Consider the following 21,212-nt stretch of genomic DNA (forward strand, 5'->3'; position numbering starts at 1 on the left):
GCTTTGGTAAATCTGTTATTCTTTTAAAATGGTATACACTCATAGCTTTGGTAAATCTGTTACAGAAGTTACCTAGCCTTAGGTGGAAAATACCCAAAGCTTTGGTTAAAGTTGGTCTAGATACATTTCGAAATATTATGTTAAAGAAAGAAAATAGATTTACTTGAGAAAGAAAAAAAACTCCTAAATGGCGACTTGGAAATAACTTTTTGTGTAAACCAGTACTTTCTAAGGTATTTTCCAGAATATAAAAAAACATTTTGAGGGGGTGTATACAAACTCACAAATTCTAGATGAATAAATTCGTAATACCTTCTTCAAACGTGTAGATTTTTGTGAGTAGGCTGTTTAGCTCTAAATAACAACAAAAACAACAACATATTACTTCCTACAAAAACAAATTAGCGATTTTCATCTCTATATATGATTACAATCTATCCTGCACATTAATACGCGCCATTTGAAATGGAAAGCATTTACTATGCACGTGTTAAGGTACCCAGGATATATGAAACACGCATTACCCAAATTGATGTAAAATAAAACTATGTAAGATAAATTTGTTATCGAATAGTATTTCGACTTACCGACTCTCAAGGCTCAGAAGAACAAACAGAAAAACCACAACCTTCACAATCTCTACAGTAATAAGGTCTAGTTCCGAATTTGTACCAAAAAGGTTTTTACTTTTCTTGTCTGTTGTATGAGAACAATTTCATTTTAAAGCACAGTTATTATTTACCCAGGATAGCCTTTTCAGTTTCTAATAATGCTAAATGTGCTATTTTGCTTTTAAAGCTCTAATTTGAGCTATGAAAAACATTTAAGCACAATAGCTGCTTGTTTAAACCTATTCGGTCCGGGTTTTTTTTTAATAACTCTTTAATGTTATGTTGCATGGCTAGAATACTTATTGAGTTTCAATATTTATCTATTAGACACCTGCATGCAAATTTTGTCATGATAATTTGATATTCTATCTGAATATCCTTATTTGAAAAGCATAGAACTATTATAAAATTTTGAATAACGTCATAATTATTACAAACTAGTCGATAAGGCCCGTGGAAAAATCCACTGAGGCAGGATAAAAATTTTGATGACGTCAGCAACCTACCATTAATAATTTAGAAGTTTTGTTTTCACGTTGCATCTATCGTGTAGAGATTAAAGCGCTGATCAAGAAAAGGTATATGATCATGTGCTTTTGATATGAGCAGTTAATGAGATATAAGGAGAGTTTTAAAAATTTAAATTAGCAATGGCCTCATCAAGATCGAAAAAATTTTTTTTATAAATTTGTATACCTATTGCCTTCATCGTATAGATCTTGAAACGCTGATCAAAAAAATGTATAGGATTAAGTACTTTTGACAAACGGTTGCAGAGATATCAAGGTTTAAAGGTTTTTTGATGACGTCATCAACCCGTCCGGATTCGGGGACCCAGGTTTGGAAAACTCACACAAATTGGTCCTAGGTTTTCTCTAGTTACCTACGCAGTGAAAAATCATTGACGTCACCACCTCACTTCCAAGTTATTTGGCCTCTAAGTTTTAGGTGCACTGTAATGGCTTCATTAATTTAATATAGGATATTGACGGTAAAGTAGTGTTATTGACGTCGCGCCGTAACGTCAGAAAATTTAACATATTAGACATAAGTTTTTCGGCAACATCAAAGGAAAATGAAGACATCCACTTTGCCTGTTACAAACAGAGACAGTCTCTGTATTATTATAAGAGACTAGCTACGCCTTTTCTTTTTTCCTTATATCAGAATATAAGATAAAGCTAGCTAGCTTTCATCAGTCAAAAATGTACAAAATAGTACATAAAGCTATACACCGTTTATTAGCTTGGTATTAAAGAGCATGTCATGAAAAAAACAAGCTGTTTATTGATTACTAGTCGATAAGGCCGGTGGAAAAATCCACTTAGGCAGAAGGACAATGGAAAAATAGGTTGTTTTGGATTTTTTGCTGACGTCAGCAGTGCAATTACAAAAATTTTTGGCGAAATTTAGTTTATTCGTTGCCTGTACTGTGCAGAGGTATAAACGCTGACTAAGAAAATGTATATGATCATGTCTTTTTGATAAGCGGTTAATGAGATATAACGGTTTAAAAATTTTGCTGACGTCAACAATGGCCAGTCAAACCCCCCAAAATTTTTTTTTAAAAAATTTGTATACCTGCTGCTTTTATTATATACGTCTTGAAACGCTGATCAAGAAAATGTATAGGATCGCGTATTTTTGACAAACGGTTGCAGAGATATTAGGGTTTGAAGGTTTTTTGGCGACGTCATCAACCCGTCCATTCCGAAACGGATTCGGGGACCTAAGTTTGGGAAACTTACCCAAAGTGGTCCCTAGTTACCTACGCAGAAGATGACGTCAGTTATTTCCACTCGTTTCCAAGTTATTTAGCCTTAAATTTAAAAGTGCAATGCAGTGGCTACACTAATCTTAATATACTTTCCTTTGGCGTCAATATTGCTCTAACGTCAAAGTTTGCTAATTTACAGAACAAATTTATAGACGATGTTTTATAGACTTTATTAAAGAAATTTTATCCACTTTGCAAAAGTCACAGACAGACAGACAGACAGACAGACAGACAGACAGACAGACAGACAGAACTGGCGTATTATTATATAGATTATAAAATTCAGGAAATGTGTTTTAGCCGTTTTATTTCACGAGATACTTCCTCTTAATTTGCGAGCGTGGCAATCGACTAATTTGAAAAAATAATTTTTTATATGAAAAGTATATTAAAGTTGAGGACGGACTCGTTACATTTTCGGACTCAAAATAATAATAAAAGTAACAAAATGATAAGAATAAAAATTAAGGAAAAAAGTAACGAAAAATTGCTCATTTTCTTTTAAAGCAGTACTTGTGCCGTGTAAAGCATTAGACACCAGCATGCAAAATGTTTAGGTCCCATATCTTTCAGAGACTTTGATATTGGCTATTACTCGAAACTACCCCTAAAAATCTCTTTGAAACCCTTTTAATGGGGAAAATATAATAACTCTTGTTAGGATTTTGTTTAGAACTTGAAACTTACAACACAACTTTGTTTTATCAAGAAGAAACATTTTGCATGTTTTAGTCACGTAGTTAATCCGATTTATCGATTTTTTCGGGTAAAATTTTAAATTTTTACCCGAAAATCGGAAAAAACGGATTGTCGGGCAATATTTGGCAATTTTTGCATACGATCTATGTAAAAACCGGAAAATATGTTAGATAACTTTCATTTAGCTTTCAGAAACTTCAAACTGAATGTAAAAATTCGCTCTAGAACTAAAGTAATTGAATTTTAAGCAGGTGGTATTTTGAACAAATTTCAAGCTTTTGATTACGTCACAGAAAAAGTGCTAATGCAAGCAAAAATTTATTGCTACCATTTTGTTCCTTTTGACATACTATAAGTGTGCCAAGTTTTATTTAATTTAGACAATCCTATGAAAGGTTATTGAGGGGGAGGGGAAGAGGGAATCCCACCCGGTCATAATATGTTCGAAAACCCCGGACCGAATAGGGTTAAGCTTCGTTTTCAATGGTGACTAATGCGAAATAACGTAATTAATTTTTGAACATTATTTCTTAGTTCAAAGTGGAAACATGTTTAGTTTGTGTTATTTCAAACTCAAAACTTCAAGTTTCATGAAACAACGTGAACTTGACATCTAATTTTTTTGGTACTGTTCCTCTTTACTTTATGAAATAAAGAAACATCAAAGGAATACTGATATTTTTATGCAAATATGAGTTGCAAAACATACAGTGTAAGAATTTTCGAGATAAATACGCTTTAGAAACACGTATTTAAGGTTTAAAAAAGAACATTTTATAATAAAAGTGAATTTGTTTTTTTCATTGGCGGAACGTTAGCAGAAAGGATCGAATTACACTTTTATAGCCCCTGACATGACTTGATCATCGATTGAACCCACAATCTTCCGCACTGGAGGCAAAAGCAACCACAAACCCACCATTTTATGGTGAACGCTCTGCCTCAAGGACACCAGTCGTTGAGGGTTAAGCATGTTTAATATTTTATTTATAACTTCGTTTACTTTTAATCCCCAAACATACTAAGGTATACCAGGTAACAATGCTTTTGAGATATCAAGATTTAAATTTTGTGAAAAAAGGTCCCATTTATTTTCCCATTTTTTATCTGTTGTAGGAGTTACAAGCTCTATAAGTTTTTCAAGAATACAAAAATAAAAAATATGACAAAAATAGCCATTTTGATTCTTTATTGATTCTTAGTACAAGTTTGATTGTATTTACTTCCAGTATACCACAATGACCGATTAAGCACCCAGTGCTTAATTAACCGCTCAATCTGAATAAACACCGCTTTAACTTAGTGTCGAAAAGCACCTAATGCCCAAGTATGAATTCACTCTGATTGAGTGTCCATGGTCTTTGACTGTGGGGCTATTTAAGCTAGTGGGTAAGCTGTGAATTAATACAACAAGTAAATAGTCAAGTAATTCCAAGATGTTTCGAACACATTTCCAAAGAACGTGTAGTCTCAAAATGAGAATATTTATCAAATTCTGCATTACCTTGGTCATCAGCCTCTGCTTCCTTGTCTTTATTTTTTTCTTTGACTTCTCCTTCCTCTTTTTTTTTGCTTTTCCCTTCCTTTTTCTCTTTTTCTCGATCTTTCTCTTTCTTCTTTTTCCTAAGGAAATGCATTGCTGACTTTAAAAAAAATGAATCAAGTTATATAGGTTGAGAGGATTATCAATGGTAAAAAATACTGCATGCACAAATTAAACAATAATTTTAAACATATGATCTGGCATTGTAAAAGCAGCATCAAATACTTCTACTTTTAAACACACCGAAACGTAAGCACTCGTCAATGCTTTTGAAAACGTGCTACGAAATACCAGTGCTTTTTGTTTGTGAATGAGTAACTTTAGCTTATAACATAAAAAAAAATTTATTCACCCTGATGCATTCTTTTAAGTTGGTATTGAGATAAGCTAAGTGATCAGCCTGCAAACAACTTTTCCTAACTACTTTTTTTATTATATCTGACACATGTTTGTTACCATTATATTTCCATTATTCAAAAAAAAACGATGCACAAATAATTTTGAGTTAATATTTTTGCAGAATATAGGTATCAAATGTTGCAAATGTATGGAATAAAAACATAAAAATAGAAAAAATACGTTTTATAATGATATATAACTATAATATAAGTGAATAGTAAGTGAGAATATTCATAGCATATTATAAAAAGATTGTTACATCATTTTCCATTTCACCTAATAAATCCACACCAAATCCTCTTAAAGTAATAAATTCTAAAAAATTCAATAGCAGATGGCTACTACAAACAATATTCAGTTTGGATAGGTAGCGTGACAATTTATTTTAGGGTAACTTTTTACTTGTGATTTTTTTGCATATCTCTGTAAATAGCTAGCTAGCTATAACTGTCCGCTGTAAAAGTCAGATTAAAGAAAACGTCAATATTTTAATTGTTAACTTGAGTGTCAACTACAAAATAATTTATATCTATTGTTAAAATTATATTTTTAGTATCTAGATCCAAATAAGTAGCTATCGAATTTTGACAGCCACGAAAACAACATTGGCTTCAGGATTTGGATTATAAAAAAAAAAATCTTAAATAAAAACTTTGAGTTGATTATTTTAACAAACATTTGTTTTTTTTTAATCGAATCTGCTTCCAAACATCTCGTAGCAAACGGCAGTAAACTCAACTTTAAATTGTGGAAATACAACAATTCTTTAACGTTTCAGTCTGTTTTTGCTTTGTTCAACTTTATTTCCAGTCAGGTGCGCACTTTTTGCCATGTTTTTATCCTCTTTAGAACAGAAATCAGTCCTGGCAAAACATTTTTATTAATTTAATTAAAAAATACGAATAATATTTAATAAGGTTTAACAGGCGGATCCACAATAATTTGAAGCTGCTGCTGCAGAATCGCTATGTAACTTATTTATGTTACTTTATTCTCTTGAAATCATTAAAGCAACCATGTAGAATCAACATTTATCTACATTTAGGTAATGAAGTTTGACCAATTTAAATTTTTTTGTCCAATTGTAAAAGTCCAAAAAAAAACAAGAAGAGGAAGATCTTAATTATACAATTTGTATAACTTAGCCATTTCAGAATTCACAAAACTAAAAATAGATAAAGAAACAACCAAGGTAACAAAGAATCCAATACACAAGCACGCAAGAACTATCATATTTTCAAGATAGGAATTTCGCAAATTACATTTCTAGTCTATTTGGGAAAAATGGAACACAAGTATCTGTGATATTGCCAACATACAGTATTTCTTTATTAGATAATGAAGAAATCGTAATTTAAACAAATTCTGACAACAACTTGTATCAAGTGACAAATAACAAGTCAGTGATCATATACATACTTGGAGGATGATCTATCAGGAGACTTGGAAGTTGATTTCCGGGATTTTCTTCTTGCAGGAGAACGAGATCTTGATTTTGATTTTTTTCTAAATGAATTTAATAAAAATGAAGTTCAAAAGAAGTTTAAAATCTCTTTTTCAAGCAGTTCTTTTTGTGAAGTAAATTTACAAAAAGTAAAGATTTGACATCTGTTATAGATGCAGTTCTCCATGCAGGGCTTCCCAATCAAAAACACTTCATTCGTGAGAAATAAAAGTGTTTTCATACCTGGATCGTCTTCTAGGAGACCGCGATGAAGATTTGGAAACAGACTTTCGTTTTTTGCGTCGATCTCTAAATAGCAGTTATTTATAAATTTATTTATTTTCATTATCAACAGAAATTAATGGGTAGAAGTAAACACTGTCCTTCATAAGTTAAATACCTTATTAAGGGCATTATACCTGACACCAGTAAATAAATTAACCAATGTTAGATATATTTTTGTTTGAACGATTTTAGGAAAACATTGGTGTAATAGAAATAAATACTGCATGTATTTATTTTTGTGAATGTGATGTGAAAGAAATATAAGCGGCTTCTAGAACAAAAATCTAACTTATAACTTACCTGGAACGAGATCTTGATTTTCGACGTTTTGGAGACCTGAAATAACAAATACCCGAGTTACAATTTTGTCTCTTTTTATAAAATTATTTTGTAGATACACATTATTCATTGCAGATCTTTAATTTTGTGTACTAAACCTATTGATTCTAACCCCACCTTATAGAAGATGTTAATTAGCTGTTAACAACTAATTTGAATAGTATGGGGCAATTTATAGCTCGGTAATTTGCCAAAGTTTTGTTATATTAGATTATAATTGATCGAGGGAATGGATTAACACCAAAGCTGGAAGATTTAAACAGGTTTTACTGAAGGTTTTGGAGGGTGTGGAAGTGAAGTGAACAAAGAATTGTTAAGGAAACTGATCAGCCAGAAAATGTAAAAAGTATAAAATTGCTTTGCTAAAAATTCTGTTCCACGTAGCTTCCATATTTTAAGTCTGTTTAAGGTAACTTAAAAAGAAGTGAACAAAAAATTATGGAGGAAACTGATCAGACACAAATATGGAAAGTACAAACTTGCTTTCCCTAAAATTCTATTGTCATATATTAAAAGACTGGTAAAGGTAACTCAAAATGAAGTGAACAAAAAATTACTAAGCAAATTAATCAGCCACAAACATATTAAAGAAACTGAAAAGTGTGAGTTTGCATTCATTATGGCACAGCGTGAATTTTTAGAGGAAGTATGAATTCATTCAAAACGTGCTGCAGTGTGTGGTGTGAAACAACCAAAAGTGTACAAAAACAAACAAAAAAGATCAAACCACTGGAAGTTAAAAAACTGTAATTTCAAGCACGGAAGATTTAAAAGAACGTAAATACCTTGAGCGAGATCTACTTCGACTTCGTCTACTGCTTCGTCTGGGAGATCTATAAAGAAGGGATATCATGAATCTGATGCTAAGATATTTCTTTACTAGCAATTTTAGATTTGCAAATACCTGGTAACTATGTGAAATTTAATATAGTTAGTGCCATATTAATTCAATGCTAGAACCAATATTTTTAAATCAGATGAACTGATGTAATTTAAGTTTTGATGAATGACTTTAAAGTTGATTGATGTTTTATGTCACTCAATCGCCACACTCTGAGCAATAAATATCATTCATAAAAACACCCTTTGCTAAGTCAGGATAAAGAAAATTAAACCAAAAATATAACACCAAGCATTATTATGTGAATAATTACAAAAATTTCTGGAAATATTATTAATGACCATGATCAGATTTGAACAATAGGAAAATTTTTGAATATATGACATTTTCCTTTTTATTGTAAGCATTGGCCCTATTGTGCTTGCAGGCTAACACTCCCCCAAACTCCTTTAAGTTAGGTTAATTAGACAGAGAATGGTATACAACCAGAGGAAAACATAATAGATGAATTATCATAATACCCAGCCTTTGTTTTGTCCAAAGCCGCACTAAATGATAAAAACACAATGCAACAATTCACCAATGGTTGTAATTACGTCCATTCAAAAAAGTAAAATAACATTAAGTTAGTTTAAAAATACAGAAACTTACATCGAAATTAAATTTCCACAATGGAAAACAACATTTGGTTGGGAAACTATATGGATATGCATTTTTATTTCATTTTTTACTTAAATCTTTTATCATATCTTTTATAAGAAGTCTAGAAGTCAGTTGAACAATTCAGATATTTAAGTGACAGGAAAAACAACTACAACAAAATTTAAATACCTTGAACGAGATGGACTGCGACTTCGTCTACTACTGCGTCTTGGTGATCTGTGAAATAATAAACAATATCCAAAATTAGATGCTTACACAACAAATGTAAAATTACATTTACCGATGTGTTGATTTTAACATTTTAGACATAAAATAAAAGTCCTTGTTCAATCAATCTGGCTTTTGGTACCTTCAATCATAAATAACAGCTAATATAAGCTGGTTTGTTGCACATGATACAACAATAAATAAGTTCTTAACAGTTACTGTCGCAGTTTCTATTAAGAGAACTATTTGGTCCAATGATTCTAATTACCACCCAAGTTTTTTATCCACAAAGGTAAATAAAAACTCATTTTCTATTAAGATTTTCACAAAAAACAATAGATTTAAAAGGTACTCGTACAACACAGGGACACGTAATAGAGGAATTATTATAATACCCTGTTTTTGTTTTGTCCAAAGCTGCACTAAATGATAAAAAGAACAAGATACAAAAACTCACCTAATAAAATGTGGTTGTGTGAAGTGTTTTAAAAAAATATAATTATTAAGTATTATTAAATTTTGTTCATTGACAACACAGAAAGTTGCATTATCTTGGCAAAAAGTTAGGGTTAAAAAAATCTCCCTCTCTTTAGATTTAAGTTTGTTAATATATAAACAATAGTATATACTACCTTGAATAGCTTCTTCTTCGCCGCACTGGAGATCTAAAAATTAATAAAAAACAAATTTTGAATTGTTCAAACAACAGCAGGAGCACAAAAACCGAATAACAACTTGAAAACTGCATTAATAGGGATTTAGAACTTTTACACTGTATAACGTGCTTTTCTATTCAAAGTCATGTATTATATTATTTTTCATTCAGGTGATCATGTCTAGAAACATGAAAATGGTCACGTTTGCTTTAATTAAAGATCAAAAATAAAATATTAGCTTGGAGTATGTAAGTAAAGGTAAGTAAAAAATAATTTAAAGGCACAACAGATCGGGACTAATTGAAAACATATATTTAAATATATATATAAACAAATAAAAAACATAGTGCCCTAGCTTCGTTAATACACAGGGACGTAGGGCAACTTATTTTTAGCCAATTACATTCTACATTTCTGCAATCATACCATTTTATAGCTTCAAAAATTATTCGTGCCACAGATCTGTCACAAGAGGCAGAACATACTGCAATAAGACTGCATGGTCCATTTAATAAAGATCATAAAATTGTTGAAGTGGGGACTAATTTATGCAGAAATGAATCATGGCCTAAGAATGTATCTCAATTTACTGAACTAATATACATCAATAGAAAAATGATAGACTTAATACCTAGTACGGGACCTTCTACGCTTTGGAGATCTAGACCTAAAAAATATCAAAACATTGGACACCATAAATTCTTAACAACTACAAGCGCTTAAAATAACGGACTGTCAACGGTCAATGACTGCCGAAATTTAGCATTTGACTATCAAGATACAAAAAAGGAACGGTAAAATTCACTGGCAGCTTATTGTGCCTTCCACGAGGAAAAATAAAGACGCTCCTAAAATTCACGCAACAAAAATAACACATAGTTCAACAAGAGTGTAGCTATATGGCAAAGCGTAAAGTGTATAACCGCTAAAACTCAAAGCGAATAAACAATTAACATTTACAACAAGCTTCAAAAAAAAGTTTCATATATCACTTGTGGGCAAATTAAATTGTGAAAAACACGTCAATTTTTACTTAATTATTATGCTGTTTTCCTCGCCAATGGTTAAATTTCATATGTTTAAGATTTCCACATTGCTTCTCAGACTTTTTTTTGATTCCCCCAAAATTGACTTGACCTGTCATTTTAAATTCTCAGCAGTCACGGTATTTTAAGCAATGAACTTCATACAGTTAATTCAAAAAGTAGAGTGGAAAATAGAAAAAACTGTCATTACATTTATCCTAAAGCAATGGTATAAGAAAGAAAAGAAATTTACACAATTCCTGTTTTCACGGGGATATTTGTTTTATTCACATTTTGCAAATCTATTAAAAATTGTAGTTAAAACTGCTTGTTGATCTAATTTGTTCTACATATCTTCAAAATAAATAAATATAATCAAACAATATGAATAATGCAATGTGTAGAAACATTTTGAAATTGATCCTAAATACATCTGATCCAGACAGGTCAAGTACCTTGACTTGCGACGTCTAGAACGGGACCGAGATCTGGATCGTCGGGTTCGGGATCGACTGCGTCTTCTTGTAGGCGATCTATAATTACCAGTGGAGTCGTTTGGAATCGACTTAACATCAAATAAACTAAAATTATGAAAAAACTGTCCCCAAAAATCTTATTAAAAAAGAAAGAAAAAGTTGAGGAAGTGAGGTTGAGATGACAAAGTTTTTGTATCTTAAACAATATGGCAAAAACAATGAACTACAGAATCACATTTATAGGCAAAAATGTTTTTACTTATCTTATTTTACAACAAGATTCATATACAATCAATTCTATTTTTACAGTCTCTTTTAGAATGATAGTAATAGCAATCGATTATAAATTAATATAACACATTACAACTTGTCTTATTCCAAGTACTCATGTCAAATCTTTAGGATCGAATCTTCGTCCTCAGTTCCCCAATTTAAATTAACACAAATAAGAAAAAATGCATTTGGGAAAAAGTGATAGGAAAAGATTGAAAAATAACTTTAAAATATCATACCTTGATCTTGTTTCACCTAAAAAAAGTAGTAAATATTTCTCAGTGAAAACTTTCATTTCATCATTTATTTCGGTTTTGTAAATAATAGTACGCACAATTGTTTGGGATTATAGCTGGCTAATTTTCATCATACCTAATTGGTACTGCAACAAAATGTAAACATGAAAATTCCTGTTTTAGTATTTCTGTGATATGTTAGAAATAAAATAAAATATGTATGTTATATATTTCCAACAAAATTACATCATCGATGGAGTGCTGTACGATTCAATGCCTGAGATATCTTAACCTACATCTCAGTAATGGTCGATCTAACAGCAAATAATACATATTGTTGTACTCGAGTTGAGTAATTCAAAAAAATGTTTTTACGGTACATATAATTAGAAAATACAAGGATTACAGATTATTTATAGCACAACTTGAGCCTTACATTCCTCATTAGGAACTAAAGTTCTTCTAAAGAAAACAAATTATTGTTAATAAGAAAGAAACTACAAAAAACAACTTACGGTCGAAAGTGGGGCGTTTTACAACATCACGCATAGTTCTTATTGTAGATCTACCTGTTGCAATCCGTTCACTCTCGGGCTTCACAACTGGGCTCTTCGCATGAGTTACTCTAAAAATAAACCATTGCATGAATTTTATTGCAAGAGGTTAAATTTTAGACTAGATAGATAAAGGTATAAAAACAATAATAATTATTATACTTAAGAGAACGATTTCCAAATAAAACTCCATTATACTGCAGAGCAGTAGGTACAGATTCAACCATGGAAAATTCAATGAAGGCATATCTAAAAAGAATTAATAACAATTTTTTACACAACTGTTACAGACTTCAATCAATACTTAAAAGCAGTTTTCTTTTCAGTCAGCCACTCAGTATAAAAGATGGTTTTTGTACCTTGAATTTTGCATAAGTTGAAGAAAAACTGGTACACAATTGGACTTAACAGAGTTCAGAATCCATATGAAATTAAAGTAGATGGCCCCAAAATAGGGCCATAAAATCTTAAACACTAATCAAAATCGAACAAAATTTTCTGAAAATTCTTAAAACCATAATGTCTTTAACATAAGTAAAATTTTGGGAAAACTTGTTTATCTCACTTATTTCAGTATTCCTGATTTCTACAGAAAATGACTTCCTAAACAATTTGTTTGTCAGAAAATTAATATGCATTAAACAAATTTTTGGTTGACAGAAAGGCAAAAACAACATACAGTACTGTCATAAGGTTTGTTAACATTGTGTTCGTGTAACGATTGTGGTGCATGCGAACCACAATGCCATTGTGGTCTCCACGATTACCAAAAATTCCAACATTGCATCGTGGCCTCCATGCTAATATCATTATCTTCACAAAGGATCGTGTGTCCCATGATCATTTTCGAGAGATCCATGATTTCTTGTTATTGTATAGCAATTATAATTTAATTGTTTCTTTCAAAAAAATATGTTATGACAGTTAATTTGTTTATTTCAGCTTTTATCCCATTCAACGAAGCATGTTTTTTGCTCTTGCTTGATATATTTCTACTATCCCGTTTTTATGATTGTTACACAATCTATGGCGATCTTTTCTCTTTCTGCGATCCCGTTTTTACTGTTTCTAAACGATGTGCAAAGATCTTTTCGCTTTCTACAATGCTGTTTCCATGATATTTAAACGTTCTACAGTGACCTTTTTGTTTGTGCTTTTTCATGAATTTTAAACAATCTACAGCAATATTTTTGCTTTCTACAATGCCGTTTTCCTATAAATCTATATCCTATAGATCTATAGCGATCTTTTAGCGTCTTACCATCCCGTTTTCACGATTTTTAAATGACCTGAGGCAATAGTCTGGCTTTCTACGATCTAAACGATCTACAACGATCTTTTCGCTTTCTACAATCCTGTTTTTATAATTTTAAAACAACTTTTTGTCGTCGCTCAATTGACGAAGGATCAAAATCTAATATAACTACATCTACCAACAAATAAAAAAAATGTTAAACATTTTTATCGCTGCTGGTTTTAAATTTATTTAATTGTTAAGTAATTTATTCTTTGTTGTTGTAACAATACAACAAATCTATTGTGGACGCCACAATGTAAAGTTTAATCTTTAATCGTGTAAGCCACGATGTAACGTTCGTGGAGGCCATGATTAGTAAAAAATAATGCACTGTGGACTTTCGTGGTTCGTGTGCAGCGCGGTAAAAATACGAACCATGATGTTAACAAACTTTTTTACAGTACTGTAAGTTTTATGAAAAATTTAACTTCGAATCAACTTACTTTTGTTCTTCAGATTTACAAAGTCGCATATATTTAACTTCACCAACTCCAGAAAAGAATGCCATTAACTGTTCAGAGGTAATCTAGAAAAAGAGATCAACAAGTGAACAAAAATAACATTCGCTTTATACCACAAATAAGGAATTTCCAGCAAAAACCAAATAGTTGAATGAATTAAAGTTAGGAAAAGCGCTAAAAATCTTTCTTTAAAAAGCCAATCAAAAGTGCTGCATGTATCAGCAAACATATATGAAATTAAAGCAACATTGCAGACATACCGAGTCGTGAATGTTTTCTACAAATATTGTCCTTTTAATTTCTTCCAACTCCATCGGATCTGTGGTGCATGTTATCACCGGTGGTGGAGGCAAACCTGGTATATTTGTGGGTACCTAAATTATCCCAAAAAAAACATTTGGGTTAACAAAACTGCAATATTAAGAATCAATACAAAATTTGTAAAAATCGAAGCATCTACACACCTACCCACAGACATATAAGTCAAGTAAGATGTGCTATCAATACCACATGTGCCAATTTAGTACCTAACCTATTTGATGCACATATGCCAAAATCTTCAAGAAGTCTGCCATTGTCTGTTTTGTTAAAGTTGTAAATAAATACCCTGTTTTTATCATAAAAAAAAACATAAAAATGGTATTACATCTTCAACAGGAAAGGCTTGTGATAAGTACCCATTTGCTGTCATTTGGGCATATGCGTTTGTTGTGTTGAGTAAATGCTGACATTCTACCTCCTCTGGAATTTCCTCTAAAAAAACAAAAATTATTCATAAAACTAGCAGTGGTTAAATATAAGGCAGGCGGGGATACAACGTTTGATTTTAAACAAGTTAGACGTATTGATAGTTTTGAAACCAATTGTTTGTTTGACTTAGACTTTGTATGATTCCCTCTGTTTTTGCTTTGTACGATTATATTTTGATGGTGTTAAAATGAGCTACGTTGATGATTTAACTTCCCAGGATCCTGTTTTGATATTTTTTTTAAACAAAGTTACTGTGATGTTTTTGCTTCCTATATGATGTGGTTTTGTTAGCTTTGTGATAAAGAATAAAGATATTGAATATATCAATTATCAAATAATAATTAGTTTCTTCAAAAATTGTGTAATATACATGTGTTACACTAAAAGCGATTTGGAAACGATTACGAAATGATTTTTAATTCAACGAAGCGATTTAAAACTTTTTGAAACTAATTGGAACAAATTTGAAACATTTTTTTTTTGTAAAAATTATTTTCCAATTTAATTTTAAAATCGTATAGAGATCATTTCAAATTAAATATTATACATATTGAAATGATGAGTTTAAAAATGATAGGGCAGACGATCCCTAACAATCTGAATATTATGTATAAAATATCTTTACCTTGATTTAAAGGCACGACAATAAGTGCCTTGTCAATGAAAACTGTGTTTGTCAAATGTTGAGCCACGCCACACTGTTCAGAGTGTTCATACTTAACATAACATAATTTAACGGCTACTGGTAGAGTGTCACTAAAATTCACAAAATGATTTGTGTAAAGGAAAATAAACCAGGCAATACAATTCCATATTTATAATTCATTAGTTGTATCTACGCCTTATTTAAATGCAATAAAATAATAGTTTTTAGAATTAATATAATGGAAAAAACTTTTATATAACATATACACCATTATGCTCAAAATGACAACAATGCAGGGAATTCCATGAAGAAAGCACCTACATATTAGAGAATTTGTGTGTGCGATTTTTTTGGACTTTTTAGAGCCCCTGGGTGGTGTAAGTGCAAAACATATTTCTTCTTAGGAAGTAACCTATAGCAAATATATACTGCAGGATTACATTGAAAGACTAAACGAAGAGAGAGGCTGCGTCAGATCATTTATTTTTTAAAAGGTTTTTGCACTGAAAGACTTATACTGAAAGACTATCCTTTTTTTAAAAAAAAAATGAGAATGAGTTTAAGATTTATTTTAGCAGCATGTGTTTACATTGTATGTATTAAAAATAAAACAGGTCCCTCAAGAGCTTGTGGCAAAAATTAAATCGCAAATGAGCCATGCCAAAACATTCTTTACATACAATTATTGTGTAACACTTCTCTTTCAAGAAAGGAAAAAAAAATTAAAAATTTTTAGCAAACATTTTTTATACATTTAAGAATATGAAAATAATATAAAAACTAAATTAATACATGAAAACAAAAATAATATTAAAATTTTACTCAAGAATAATATTGGAAAACACAAACCAAGCTTTAATGAATAATGCTCAATGTTTTAATCCTTCATTAAGAAGAAAATATAAACATAAATGTTCTAAAATATAGCTTTGCAGGTAAATTGTGCAATTTTTCAAGAACAATTGGTAATTTTTACATGTGCGATAGTCAAAACACCCAAATAGCATTTGAGAATGTGTGAGCATAAGTGCGTGCAATCATACACGTCTTATGGAAATCTCTGCAATATTTAGTAAATTAAATTTTTAAAATTTAAAAAGAATTGAAAGACGTTTCTTTTACCCTATTTTATCTGGAGGGGGGACAAGTGCACTGACTGTTTGAGACTATTTTCACGAAATCTAGTCGGAAAATAGTGATTTATTAGCTCAAAACTATTGTGGAATGTTTGTGGTGCTAACTTATTTTTAACTTTAAACATGAAGATTAAGTGTTGATAGATAGTTATTTGATAAACATTAAGCGCCTTTAAATCTTTCATAAAATGCCTTGAGTGAGTGCCATGATCCTGGTGGTAAATTATCCTAGTTGCTTGTTTTTGTTTGCTCAGAATTGGTTTTAATTTGGTCCTGTGTGTACTTGCCCATGCAATGTTTGCATAGTTTATGTACGAGTGAATTAGTGAGAAGTATATGTTTTTTAAACACATCTGGTTCAAAATAGATTTAGCTCTACAAAGAATACCAATATTTTTCGAGATTTTGTTTTCTACCAATTCAATATGTTTATTTCAAGTAATATTTTGATCTAGGATTACTCTAAGGAACTTACTTTCTGTTTCCCTTTCAATTTCTATATTGTTTATTGCTAATTTTGGTAGTTTTAAAGGATTGTGATCTCTTCTACTAAATTTGTGAAAAAAAGTATATTTCGTTTTTTTTATATTTAAAGACAATTTGTTTGCACGGAACCACTCATTTATATCGATAAGTTCCGTATTTACAGAATCGAACAAATCCTTTATGTTGCTATGAGAGTAAAATAAATTCGTGTCATCTGCAAACATTATTGGATCGAGCAATTTTGTAGCTCGTTTCAAATCGTTTACGTATATTAAAAATAAAAGTGGGCCTAATATCGAGCCTTGAGGTACTCCACAAAGTATGTGTTCATTGTCAGTTTTACCTTTTTCATAGCTTATAAACTGTTCTCTTTGAGAGAGATAACTACGAAACCAATTGAGTGATATGTTTCTGATACCACAAGATTCGAGTTTTTTTATTAGAATTTCGTGATCTACGGTGTCAAAGGCTTTTGATAAATCTATGAATACACCTATTGTATATTTATTTTCATTAAATGACCGGAGTATTTGGTCAACAATTGCATGTTCAGTAGCATGTGCATGTTAAAATCCAAACTGTTTTTCATATAGAATGTTATGCTCTAAAAGAAATTTATATAATCTATTGTACATGATACGTTCAAGTACGGATATTGGTCTAAAGTTTGTTGGTAACGAGTCGTCTCCAGTTTTAAAAATTGGAGATACTCGTGCTATTTTTAGTTGCTCGGGAAAAATACCTTCTCTTAGAGATATCGAAAAAATGTGTTTTAGTGGTTCAAATAGTTGATCTTGACAGTTCTTAACTACATTCGAACTGATATCGTCATATCCTGGACTTTTGTTAATTTTAAGAGAGAGGAAAGCATCAGTTATTTCTTTATCAGTCAATGTTTCTTGCTTCATGTTTTCTTGATTTCTGTTTATATACGCGTCAAATTTTCGCTGAGTGTTAGGAATTGCTGATGCAAGTTTAGGTCCGACATTAACGAAGAATTTATTGAAAATTTCAGCTATTGTTTTAGCGTCTGTTATTTCTTCACCATTTGAAATCAGTCTCTTTGGGAATGAACTTACTGTCTTTTTTTTCCCAATAACTTATTTAATAATTTGCCATGTTTTTTTAATGTCAAACTGATACTGTTTTAGTCGATTTGCATAGTGTTGTTTTTGTGATTTTAGTTTAATAGATTCAAATTAGGTTTTATATGCTTTATAATTATCCTCGTTCAACATAGTTCTCTTTTTAAGGAATTTATCGTATAATTTCTGTTTCCGCTTTGACGACTTTATGAGCCCTCTTGTCATCCACGGACTTAGTAAAGATTTAGATTTTGCTTTTATTTCTTTTATTGGAAATGTTTTATCATATATTGAGAGAAATAATTTAAGAAATTCGTTGTAGGCTATGTTTGCATCACTTATGTTTTTGATATAGGACCAATCTACGTTACTTAATTTTTCTTTGAAAATTGCAATTGTTTTGTCATTTATATTTCTTTTATATATTATTTGCGAGTCTGATTTACGGTTCACTTGCTGAGATCGCGTGATCACAAAAATTGGAAAATGGTCCGAGATATCAGTCTTTATGATACCTGCACTTGTTTTATCATCTAGATTTATATTAGACAACACGTGGTCAATTAAAGTGGCACTCCTTCTTGTTACTCTAGTTGGCTTGTTAACCAGAGGAAAAAAACTTCTTTCGAAAATAAAATGTATAAATTTTTTAACTTTTGCATTTGTTTCGTGATCTAAGAAGTTTAGGTTCAAGTCACCTACAATATAGGTTGGTTTATTATTCAGATTTAGCGAGGCGTTGCGTCTCAAAAATCAATACGACATTTTTGTCTAATGGGAACGGTTACTTGTAATTCGTTTTATGTTTTATACCGTGCGTGCGTGGTGAAACAACTTCCATTAGACGTTTTCTACCTAGTATGCGCACAATGATGAATTTTTCTATTATTAGCTTTATTATTCGTTATGTCGAAACATGTCGAAACGTTTATTTTACCTGTTTCCATTAAAAAATATTGTCTTAGGGCCTGATTATAAGATGCGAGTTGGCTCGGTGTTGGCCCGGTTGGCGGGTCAACCCGTTTAAAAAAATTACATATTATATGGGAAACGCCAAGCCTGGTGCCGGGTTGAAAAAGTGCGCATATTTTTTTAAAAATGGCGGATGCAAGATGTGAACAAACAAGCGAAATTAAATCAAAATTATCATTAAGTATTTTGGTCGCCAATAGTTTGTTATTCCAAATCCAAGGTGGTCTGTATTTGTCATTGCTTCGAAGATATCGCCTAATACGGAACAAATTGACATATTTTTTACAAAACGAAGGAAACTCTTAAAACGTTTGAAACACCAACAGGGAAATCCACGTAATATGCTCCACAAGTTCTAAAGTCCATTTAAACTTCTTGTCTGCTGCTTTGCTTGCCATTATTGTTTTTCCTCTGTTTTGGATCACAATACGCATGCTCTTCTTTTTCAACCCAGCCCTGGCTTGGCAAAGTGATATTATATGAGCCGATTCAACCCACCTAACCAACCTGTCCTAAGTGGGTTGACTCACCTCATATAATGTCAAATATTTTTTTTAGTGATCTGCCATTATGCCGAGCTGTTTAATTTTATCATGCGGAGTATGTGGCGAGCCAACACCGAGCCAACTCGCCTCATATAATCAGGCTCTTATAAGCTTTCCGATAAATGTTATGTCACTTTCACGATCGGCATGGAGTGATAGCTATTCAATGGCCAATCTATGCCGAAACAAAACATTGCAAATGGAAACAAAACCCCTATCCGATTATTCGTGGCGCCGTAGATTAGTGGTTATAGCTCTCGTACTCTGTGCGGGGGACCGGGGTTCGATTCCTCTTGACGGCGATTCAACATGGGCGAGTGAATGTTACCATAGCCCCGGGTTAACCCAAGCCATGTGAGGGAAATTGGGAAGATGGCACACTGTGTGTGCCGTTGGATGTTGCCGGGAGTTGTCTAGTAGAGCGCGGGCTCTAATTGGGTCTGCGTAGCTCAAAATAAGCATTAAATGCTCTAGGACTCTCCATCTACGCCATGGCCCCTCCTGGAAATAATAGACAGGGTATATCCCTCGATATTTGTGAGGCTAGCCATGTAAAATATGCACATCTATCTATCTATCTATCTATCCGATATGCTTTTTAAGACGCGGCGATAGCAAATCGTCTAATGGAAACAAGTCTTAACAAGAAGCCCTGGGGGCTCTAAGAATTTCCGCGCGCTACCAAAATATTTGATGAAAACCTGCTAATTCGTTGTGTTATTGCGCCAAACATTCAAAGGGGTTTGGTGCATGAACCTCTGAAGATAAAGCACACCAGTGACATTATATCTTACAACAAACGCAAACAAATCGAAACGTGTCATAATAAACTCACATTTTAAAAGAAATTGCTAACAAAAAATACAGCCTATCATTCATGGTTAAAAGTCTTGCGATTGAAACGTTTATGGTCTTAAACGGCATTAGTTGACAAAAAATCAAAATTTTGATGTGACCATCATTTTCAGCATACTTTTTTTATTAACTGTGTCAATTTTTGTCGAAAATAAAGCAGTTTTAATTTTTGGATAAATTTTGACCTGAAATGACATTTAGGTGACAAAAAATCAAAATTTTGTACCATCATCATTTTTAGCATACTTTTTTTGTTAACTGTGCCAGATTTAGCCGAAAATGAAGTGGTTTCAATTTTTGGACCATTTTTGGCCTAAAATGACATTTAAGGTGGCAAAAAACAAAAAAATTGATGTCACCATCATGTTCACCATACTTTTTTGTTAACTGTGCCAAAATTTGTCAAAAATAAAGTAGTTTTAATTTTTGGACCAATTTTAGCCTAAAATGACATTTAGGTAACAAGAAATCAAAATTTTGATGTCACCATCATGTTCAGCATACTTTATTTGTTTACTGTGCCAAATTTTGTTAAAAATAAAGTAGTTTTAATTTTTGGACCAATTTTGGCCTGAAATGACATGTAGGTAAAAAGAAATCAAAATTTTGATGTCACCATCATGTTCAGCATACTTTATTTGTTAACTGTTCCAAATTTTGTTGAAAATAAAGTAGTTCTAATTTTTGGACCAATTTTGGTCTAAAATGATATTTAGGTGACAAAAATCAAAATTATTATGTCACCATTATGTTCAGCATACTTTTTTTGTTAACTGTGCCTAATTTTGTCGAAAACAAATACCAATTTTGGCCTGAAGCGTCAATACTAGACTTCCCAGTAGTTAAGGAGCTTGGGTACGAAGTTTACATCTGTGACGGACCAACGTGAAATCCCAGGGTCGATTTTTTCTCAAAAAATGCTCCGAAAGAAAAAAACGACGGTTTTAAAGA

Source organism: Hydractinia symbiolongicarpus, chromosome 2, assembly GCF_029227915.1.
Source record: "Hydractinia symbiolongicarpus strain clone_291-10 chromosome 2, HSymV2.1, whole genome shotgun sequence".
Lineage (NCBI taxonomy): Eukaryota > Metazoa > Cnidaria > Hydrozoa > Anthoathecata > Hydractiniidae > Hydractinia > Hydractinia symbiolongicarpus.